General features: G+C 42.9%; 1 protein-coding gene across 4 annotated transcripts in view; it reads right to left on the reverse strand.

The window, feature by feature from the left end:
* nrsn1l (neurensin 1-like) overlaps positions 1-9769 on the reverse strand; it is a 287058-nt gene that overhangs the window by 134367 nt on the left and 142922 nt on the right. The window lies entirely within an intron of this gene.

Consider the following 9769-nt stretch of genomic DNA (forward strand, 5'->3'; position numbering starts at 1 on the left):
CACACTAAGAGCGATTAAAAAAAAAAAAAAAAAATCCCTTTTGGTCCTCACCTTTTTTTTTTATAATCTGCACCCCCCCCTCCTCCCTCCATCTTGCCTCTCATCCCTCCCCATGCAACCTCCCTCTCTTTCTTCTCTCATCCTCTTCTCTCTCTTTCCTCTGTCAGCTCTAGCTTGATTTCCATCATATACCCTCCGAAACGTCTCTCACTGTGGGAGGATTAGTCCGTCTCTGGCTTCCTGCTTATCTGTCTGCTCGGGCTTTCGGCTGCAGTGAGAGGAGGAGGAGGCGGAGGAGGAGGTGTGTGTCTGTCTGTGTGTGTGTGTGTGTGTGTGTGTGTGTGTGTGTGTGTGTGTGTGTGTGTGTGTGTGTGTGTGTGTGTGTGTGTGTGTGTGTGTGTGTGTGTGTGTGTGTGCAGGAGGAGAGGGTTTGGCATCTCAGTTGTTGTGGCTATATCAGTCTCACTCAGCTTATTGCAAGTGTGTTTTTGTCATCGCAGAGTAGCAGATTCTCTCTTCTCAGTGCAGCGGCAGAAAGAGAACATTTTGTACTGTTGTGTGTTGCGCTCAGATAGCTGTAGGTGTGTGTGTGTGTGTGGGGGGGGGGGGGATTCACCGTGCATGCAAGGACTGATTGCGTCCATTCTCGCAGTGTGTGTCCGACTGGCTGTGTGTGATCATTATTCCCCAGCGCCGGAATCGACACTGAACACGGATCAATACCAATAGTGAAGCAAATATATCTGGCTAACATTAGCGTAGCTCCCCGGGGACCCCTGTGTGGCAGCGGCAGTCACTCTCTAAAGCAACATCCCTCAGTCACACCAACAATGTCTTTATCCTGAGGTGAACATCTACGGGCCCGGGGGAGTTCGGAAAAAAAAAAAGAAAAAAGGCGAGTATATTAGAAGTTACAGTCCAATCCAGTTGGGTCAGTGTATCCCCGGTGAGGTCAGCAACTCACAAAGAGATTCGAAAAACTGAGGACGGTCCAGGCATTTAAAGGGTTAGTTTAGTTTTCTCCTCTGAAGCTGGCACGATTTATTGGGAGCTATCGAGGCATCGCAGTTCATCTATGAAGGACTAACCCTTGTGTTATGGCTGTGGACGTCTTAGAGGAACCGAACCGCTGAGATCGAAGAGATCAGTGCCAATCAATCAAAACGTTGGTGGTAAAACATCCTCCTTCAGAGAGGAAGAACCCCGAAAACAGACAGGATTTTTCACATAACTGATGAAACAAAAGGCTGCATTTCACGCTGTTCTAAAATCTTTGTGAAGAAACTCTAACAGGAATGTTAAAACATGATTTTACGGTGAGGTCAGGGGTGTGGTTGCCCAGCAACTACTGGGAGACCGGCAAGAAATAGTTGTAGTCGAATCATATCAGCTGTGGTTCACTGTACAGTTTAATGTAGTCGTGATTCATTTGATTTGATTTACTGCATTTAAGGGATTCACTCACAGAGGCAAGTTAAACTTCTGCAGGCCTCCCATCATCAGGAGTTCAACTTTGGTCAAATTCACACTCACAAATTTACCCCGCTCACTGAAAAACAAATCATCTTGGCAGCGGCGACCTTAAAGGGAACGAGAGCAGCGGGGGAGCCACAAAGAGGAAGAAGCTATCATATTAGCGTTGTCACATGGTAGCAGGTTTTGTTGCCTTACTTTGCCAAAAGATTGACTATGACAGTTCATTTGTGACCTTGGAAACAGCCGTTGACAAAACACTCAGAGAAAGTCTGAAAACTGCACAGAATAATGACAAGTTTTTTAAAGAGACAGAACAAACTCCACCTGTTGATATGGGCGAAAGCTCCAGAACAAGCATGTAAGTAGACATTAAATGTCGATAGAGATTCCCACTTCCTATCCACAAATCAAACTAGCCACAACCAAAAGTAGGTCCAAGTATGCACGGATGATTTTTGCTCAGACAGTATGACAAGTCACTTGAAAGTCAACACTATTTTAGGGAAATTCAAGGTTTTGAAGGTGGGGTTTGAGAGCTATGAAAAACTTTGGCAATGTTCATGTCTTGGATCTCCCTGCTGTCCTTTTCTTTCTCTGCTCTCCCCTCACCCGAACCAGTCGAGGCAGGTGGCAGCCTGGTTCTGTAGGAAGTTTCTTCCTGTTAAAAGGGAGTTTTTCCTTCCCTCTGTCTTGAGTTTTTTTCCTCCTAGCTTACGTAGGAATTGTGGAATTGTTGGGTTTTTCTGTGTAATGTTGTAAAGTTCTGTTGTAAAGACCTTACTGTGTTAATTGCCTTTAAAATATCTGTGTTGTGATTTGGCGCTATATAAAGAACATTTAATTGAATTGAATTGTCTCTTTAAAGAAAATTACAATACAAAAATCCCAGTTTGAATGCATAGATGGCAACATGTAATCTAAATCCAGTCAAAACTAAACAATGGTGAAATGTCTTTCTACGTATAGTGGACTGAAAGAGTCGTATGAAATGTAAACCACCAAGTTAAACCACGAGCAGCTTTAAAAGCAGCACACGTGTATTTGTATGTCTATGGAGGACGGCGTGGAGTCCTTTCACATGGCACATTCAGCTGCCTGATTATAGATGAAACTCTAACAGTCTGCAGCCAAGTTTCAAAGGCCATCCAGATCGAGGCAGATAGAGATGTCACTATCTACATTCTCCTTCCCATTGCTGCTGCAGAGGGAAGTTATCAAGTCCAGATGCAAAGAAAAGTGGGTCGCCACACTAAACATGTGCCAGACCCTATACTTCTCCCATATGTACAGAGACCCACTGCTTACACTAGTGCACATATTTACAGTTGCCAAGTCAGACCGTTTTCTTCCCCATCTCCCAAAATAGCATAGCGCGGACTCAGATTAAGTGTGTGTGTGTGTGTGTGTGTGTGTGTGTGTGTGTGTGTGTGTGTGTGTGTGTGTGTGTGTGTGTGTCTGGTTCCATCTGGTGTATATCTTGCATCTGCCCATACATCCCTGCCCACATGCACGGTTCCCCTACAGTAAATTTCACGATTTTATCCTAACTACAGCGCGCATTTCACATCGGGTTTTAAGTTCGCCCATTGCACCGCCGTCTTTTGTCTTAATGTCCTTCTCGTATGACATTCAAACTAGTAGCTGCCTTAAACCCCCAGACCTTTTTCATGCTGTGCCTCTACCATTGCAAACAACAGCCATGTGACAGCAGTGGAAGGAGTGCGGTTTTGGCCTGCAGATCTTTTTAATGGGGAGTTTACAGGCGAACAAGCAGTTTTTTATTTTAACGGAGGGACTTTGGAGTTGCTGGGATGAGGCCAATTCCATTTCAGGGGGGGTTTGGTACGAGAAGGTCTCGAAAAGTGTTTGTTGGGAAAATTCTAGGCTGTTTGCGGACGCTTTATTTGGGTTGCGAGCTGTGGTATATCATCAGAATGGCTCAAAGGCCTCAGGCAGAGTGCTATTTATGAGATATATGTATTTAAGGCCAAGACTGCTCCGTCAAAGCCCTCACAGTTTTCCAAGTACTGCCCAATGTGACCTTTTTCTCAGAAAGAAATGCGTCGAAATCCATGACACATTTTTTCTTCCATCCTGTTGCCTTTAGCTTTTCTCCTCTGTTTAACACTTTACATGTAGTGACAAATTACATTGCTGAAAGCGCTAGAGAACAACAGCAATATCTAGATTAACCCGGTGCATGTAAACATCGGGCGCAGACAAACACACGCCACTGGGCCGGCTGGGAAGGGTAATGTGATTGGAGTGGACAGCGAGTGTCAAGCCATGGGGCAAATCAGCTGTGTTATGATGCGTAATCGGCCGGCTGTCTGAGGAGGTGTGTGCTTGTGTTTGTGTGCATGTCACACTGCCACACACATGCCCAGGGTGCATTGCATTGATTAGTGTCTGAGGGGTTGGTCACATCTTGAGATGCCGGCAATGTAGCAGCACTGCTGCCATGACGGAGGGTACCCTCAGAGAGGCGGCCTCTTGCTGATCTTTTACATTGTGTGTGAGCGTGTGTGTGGTTGTGTGTGTTGGACCAGTGTTTTTTTGTTTTTTTTTACCTGACTCCTGTTACAGTATCACCACTAGAAAGAAGTACTACGACCATTATTTCTGTAGTTTTGGACATGATCTCAACCAGTTACGATGATATTCTATTCATGAAGTTCATTCCTGAGATTTGGAAACACTGTGACAATACAACAGTAAAACAAACAAAAACAGTAGTCAGACAGTGTTTGTGAAGCTACTTCAAAACTGTAGCTACAAGCTACTCTTCAAAGAGTCGCTGAGCTACAGTCAAGCTACATTTTTGCCAAAAGTAGCAAGCTATGCTACGTTTTAGGTATCTTAACACAAGAAACCGATTCCAAAGCAGAGTTAAAGAGTTAAGACATCTTGTATAATATACAAATGCATTCATTATTTTCGATTGCAATTACAACGGAAAAATGACCATATATAGTCGACAAGTAGTTATTGTTAAGTATGGTATTTATAGTTATGTGTTTTTTTGTATTATTATTTTGTCAGTTAAATTACATTTAAACAGTACAGGAGTAATGTTTGTGGATAGCCTGGCTTCGCCTACCAATTGCTCACAGTTTCAGTTGTTATTATAGTCTGGAAAACGTGTTTGCGTGAAGATTGACGTGGAAGGGACAAACCAATCAGGAACCAGTGGGATGTTCGATGAAGCTGAAGTTAAGAATTTTGAAATGTAGTTACAACAATGGCAGCAGTGGTAAGGCTAGATGATACAATAGAAACCGCTGTAGCAATGCTAGCAAATGTAATTTTTTTTAAGCTGGAGCGAGAAAAAAAAAAAAAAATAGTAATAATAATTCTGCAATGATAATTTACCGTTACCGACGAGGTGTAGCACTCTGCTCATGTATGGGGTTGGTTAAAGGCTGCTCCAGCAGTTCCAAAATTAGCCACAGGCTTATGCCTGGTAGGAGGCAACGACTGGAAACAATCCCCGATGAAGCGTAGCCAGACCTATCCACAGTGAATTTGGGACTGGTATTACGAGGCTAGTTTGCAGATAGTTGATAAATGAAAGGCCAGTATCCAATCTCTTAGCTCTGTTTTTGGTCTCCACCAACTCCTGAGAAACAAAACGTCTGACTTTAAACCAGCGAGTCACTAACTGTCACTATCTGTCTATGGTTATGTGCTGAGCAGCTAGTAAACAGTTTGTAGACAACAGGTCACAGCTCGTTTTCTTGCTCTGATGGACTTTTATAGCGATGCTGTTGCATATTCCCAGACTTTAACGCTTAACTTGGCAAAAACAGTGTTATTAATGGTACAAAGAATCCTAACCAAAAACTACAAAAATAAGACCAAAGTTGTCATGAATTGGACTTTCTGAAACATCTAGACTGCCTTTAATTCTCGTCATGATTACGTTACTTTTTTCTAAAAGCATGACTGAAACTTTCTGGTGAAATAATTTCCCGTTGTTACCCTTTTCAAATGAACTTCACTTGGTCATTTTGTTGGATGATGAAATAACCGTTCTGGATCCACGGCAGTAATAAAAAGAAAAGACACCCTGAATAATTTTACAACCAAAATGGAAACAAATGTGACTCTCCTACAAGAAGGAATTCCCCACTGCTGTTTCAAAACGCAAAGTTTTATAAAAACACTAAACAGCTTGTTAAAACTGATATGTGTCACTGTGATCTTGGCTTGTTTTTTTTAGGAAACCCTCGTGTAACGCAGTGAGGGAAGGGCAGAGTCTTGCTCGTTAACTCAACCACCGCAGCGCCGCATGTGAAACGTTGAAATCAAACAATTCGCGGCACGAGCAAAGCAGCGGGTGAGCGAGTCTATCTGTTTGTTACACAACACTGAGTCAACGGTGTATGTACAGTAATAACAGACTGTTGGCACACAGCAAGAACAGGTGGAATAAGCAGTTTTCTGATGACAATCTAAATATACATGGGTATGTATACACCCATATATGTGCATATATGTATATATGTGTGTGAAGCAGTTCATGTTGGCCCAGACTGACTGAACAATAATAATAATAGCATGATGCAAAGGCCTCCGGGGATTCCACGAATAGAAACTTTCAAGAGAGGAGGAGGAGGACGTGGGGTGAAGAAGGATCACACGACAGAAAGAAATGGCTTGTCTGTGTTTGTCATCCACGTAGTATATACACAATATGTGTGTATGTGTGTGTTTGTCACTTCAGAAAAACAGTTTTTCTTCTTTCTTTTTTTTTTTCGCCTCCGTACTTGCTGAATGCGTCTGCATGTCATACTCTTCTCCCCGGGCTCTTTGTTGCTTTTATAGCACAGGCGGTCTTATCTAACCAGGTCTCCTGAGAAAACCAGAGACAAGGAGAGACAGAGTGGAGCAGAAAAGCTGCAGACTGTAGAGAACATGCGAGTGAGGGAAAGTGGCAGAATTGAAAGTCATATCAACAGTGCAGCAGTGGAGCTCAACATATTGGTGCTTATTTGCAGAAAACCGCTGAAGGAAAACTGCTTTTATGACAGACTCATAAGGAAATTACGATGTGGCAATTTTTGGGTTTCAAAGAGTAAACTGTCATGTTGATGGAGACTAGTTGGAAAGTGACCAATCAGCTGGAAGCTAACTCTCCACCTGTGTGGCTGCCAAACACAGCAGTAGCGTATGCAAAAGGTTCTGTTCACACACAGGTGTGACTGGAGCCCGGGGGTTTGTACTGATGATTCAGGCTGATTCAGACTTCACCACACTTCTACAACTAAACGAATTTCATCAGAAATCCTCTAGTTGTTCACCGTTTTGTGACACCTTGAAATTAAATATGATATAAAGTGAAGATTATGGTGGTGAATCCACATTATAGTTGTTCTGTGGTCTGTGTGATGTAAATTTGATCATTTGATCATGTCTTCAAGGGTCTGCACAGACGACTGGCATGCAGCCCAAAGTTTCTGACATCACAAACAAGAATCGGGTCAAGATTTTAGAATTTTCAAATAGTCATTAAAATGTAAAAATGTAAATAGATAGATAGAGTGGTTTTCCTTATTTCCCATTTTTACTGGCGCCTGGTTGTAATGTGTTACTCCCATTAGAAGGTGCACCTAAAAGCTGTCTGCCAGCCGCCATTAAACAACATAATAAGAAGGAGAACACATTGCTGCCAAGCGGCAACCAGTAGTGACTCCACCCATTGGTTTGTGAACCAACTCGATGAAGACTAGAGTTTGAATTTTGCCGCGTGCCATCTTGCTAGTTCAGAGCCAGTAGTGTTCATATTTAGATGAGCTGGCAGGGAGCGAGCGGTGGCTCTGACTCAATCCGATTTAAAACACGACGACACTACATCCCGCCCACCGATAGCCGCAACCTGACTGACAGGAGTGTCAATCAAACAGACACGCCCCCTTTTTGAGGCATGATTTCTAATCAATGATGGGATAATTTTCAGATGGACTAATATGAAGGAGCAACTTTAGCTAACGACATCAAAATAACTTGTGGATATATTAAAATATATTGACTTAGAATTTTATGAGACAAGTTGAATGGGAGTCTATGGAACCGGATGCTTTTTGAGCCAACCTCGAGCGGTGGTATTGCAACTTAAGGCACTTTTTTATCGGCCTGATTTTTCAGACCCGGAAGCTACGTCCGCTTTTATATACAGTCAATGATTGCCGTCGGGCTCCAGAGCTTTTCAGGTAAAACTGCATGGCGCTGTGAGGTTAGATGCCACGGTGCAAACAGGAGGAAAAATGCAAAGACTTTTTTTTTTTTTTTTCCAGTTTCAAACTTGTGATGTAGTGAAGGTTCCATCACTTAAACAAATTTATCAGACTCCATGCAGCCACACAAATCTTGATACAAGTGATTACACATACAGCAGTAGTTTCCCCTTCAAGTATCTCCACTCCAGAAAAACCTTTGTACTACAGTTTCTCTCTTTTTAGCAACAGTGAGCTTAAAATTCAGTGCCACTCTGGATGGATTAATGAGGAAGCTCACTGTGACAAATGCTGCACCTGTAGAGTCAAGGGCACTTTAGCCATAGTGCAGTGCAACGTTAGCCTGCAGACCAGAGGCAATATCACCCTTGTGCATTGTGCTAATTCCATTGCTTACAAATATCGAGATAGAGGAAAAAGTTATAGCTGCCGTGATACATTTGTGGAAGGATAACTGCTTTGGAGCTTCTTGGTGTCTGAAAAGCTCTCAGACTGGGCCTCCTGGTTCATATGTTATCTGGCTACAGGTACCTTTAGGAACACAAGCATTACAGTGCCAGTATGACTGCAGCCTAACGCACACGCTGTATATTTAAAAGACCATCAAGAGTCTGTAAATCCTATACTGATGGTCTTATGCTGAAGGGCACACAGAAGCTGCTACTCGTATGGATATCATTAAATATAACAAGTAAAAAAAAAAAATCCACTTCAGTTCCAGCCTGCAGTGGGATGATCTTAACTTTAATGATTTTAATTAGATTTTGATTATGTCAAAAGATTGAACAAAGGGCTGACTGACTGGTTTGGATGGTCATATTTTGTCAGAGTCAGGCCATGTGTGTGTGTGTGTGTGTGTGTGTGTGTGTGTGTGTGTGCTGTGAGAAGTGCGAGGTCACTGCAGTAAAATAATCAGACAACTATCGCATGCAGACAGCTCAGAATATCCGCATGTTCCCTCCTCGCGCTGAGATGCACATTTATGTTAATGCCACACTACTGTACCACAGTGTTGCCTCGGCATCACATTACTGGAGCGTGATGTTCCCTGCTCCAGGGCCAAACTCTCTGACTCCCTTTGTGTGTGTGTGTGTGTGTGTGTGTGTGTGTGTGTGTGTGTGTGTGTGTGTGTGTCTGTGTTCTCCAAATCTGTCTGCAAACTGCTGAGCACAAGCCAGGGAGTGGGTTCACACTGGATTAGCTCTGAGTTGGCTAAACACCAGATAGCAGAGATAACAGTGTGCGAGTGTGTGTGCTGGAGAAGGAGGAATGGGGGGTGGGGGGGTGGGGGGGGGGGGGGTGGGAGGACTGGGGGGCGAGGAGGGCAGCTGATATCAGCAGGACTAGAGGAAAACACTGATAAGGCTTTTTCAGGATCTGCAGTTTTAATGGTCATGACGGTTGGATGTTAACAAACAAAGCTGATGATTATTGACCTTTATAGTGAAATGGTGTTTACTGAAAGCAAAGACGAGGGATTAAGAAAGGAAAAAAAAGAAACCTAAGAAAGGGAAACAAGGAAGAAGGAGGAAGTAGGAATGAGAAGAAAAGAAGTAGGCATAATTAAAAAGGGCAAAACCAGGAAAAATAGATGACTAAGAGGAAATCAGAAAGAATGGAAATAAGTAAACAATCACGTAGAAAACAGAAGTTACATCCACACGAATAAATTTCTGTCTAAAATCGCATAACTTTTGCTAGTTAGCCGAGCATCCACAGTTTTCAAACCTCTAAAACGGAGATTTTTAAAAATGATGATTGAGACACACACATTCGCTACCTGATTGGTTCTTAGCAGTCATGATGTAATCTTCCCTGATTCGCCAATCACGTGACCCTCTCTGGAAAAAAACAAGAAACATCAACCTTGACTACTAGTAGCATAACTCAACATGGATAACACATTATTAGCATTGCTGACCGTGTTGTCTGTGCTAGCAGCTGCTCTTCATTTTATAATGCTGTTACTGCCTACATGCACAGAAGGGGAACTATCATTTAAATCATTTGAGGCACGTCCTGTGTCCAGCATGCAGGTTGTATTTCCTGAGTGATAA

This window comes from Embiotoca jacksoni, unplaced genomic scaffold, assembly GCF_022577435.1.
Source record: "Embiotoca jacksoni isolate LCO1_2020_lvr unplaced genomic scaffold, fEmbJac1.0.p SCAF_7, whole genome shotgun sequence".
NCBI classification, from domain to species: domain Eukaryota; kingdom Metazoa; phylum Chordata; class Actinopteri; family Embiotocidae; genus Embiotoca; species Embiotoca jacksoni.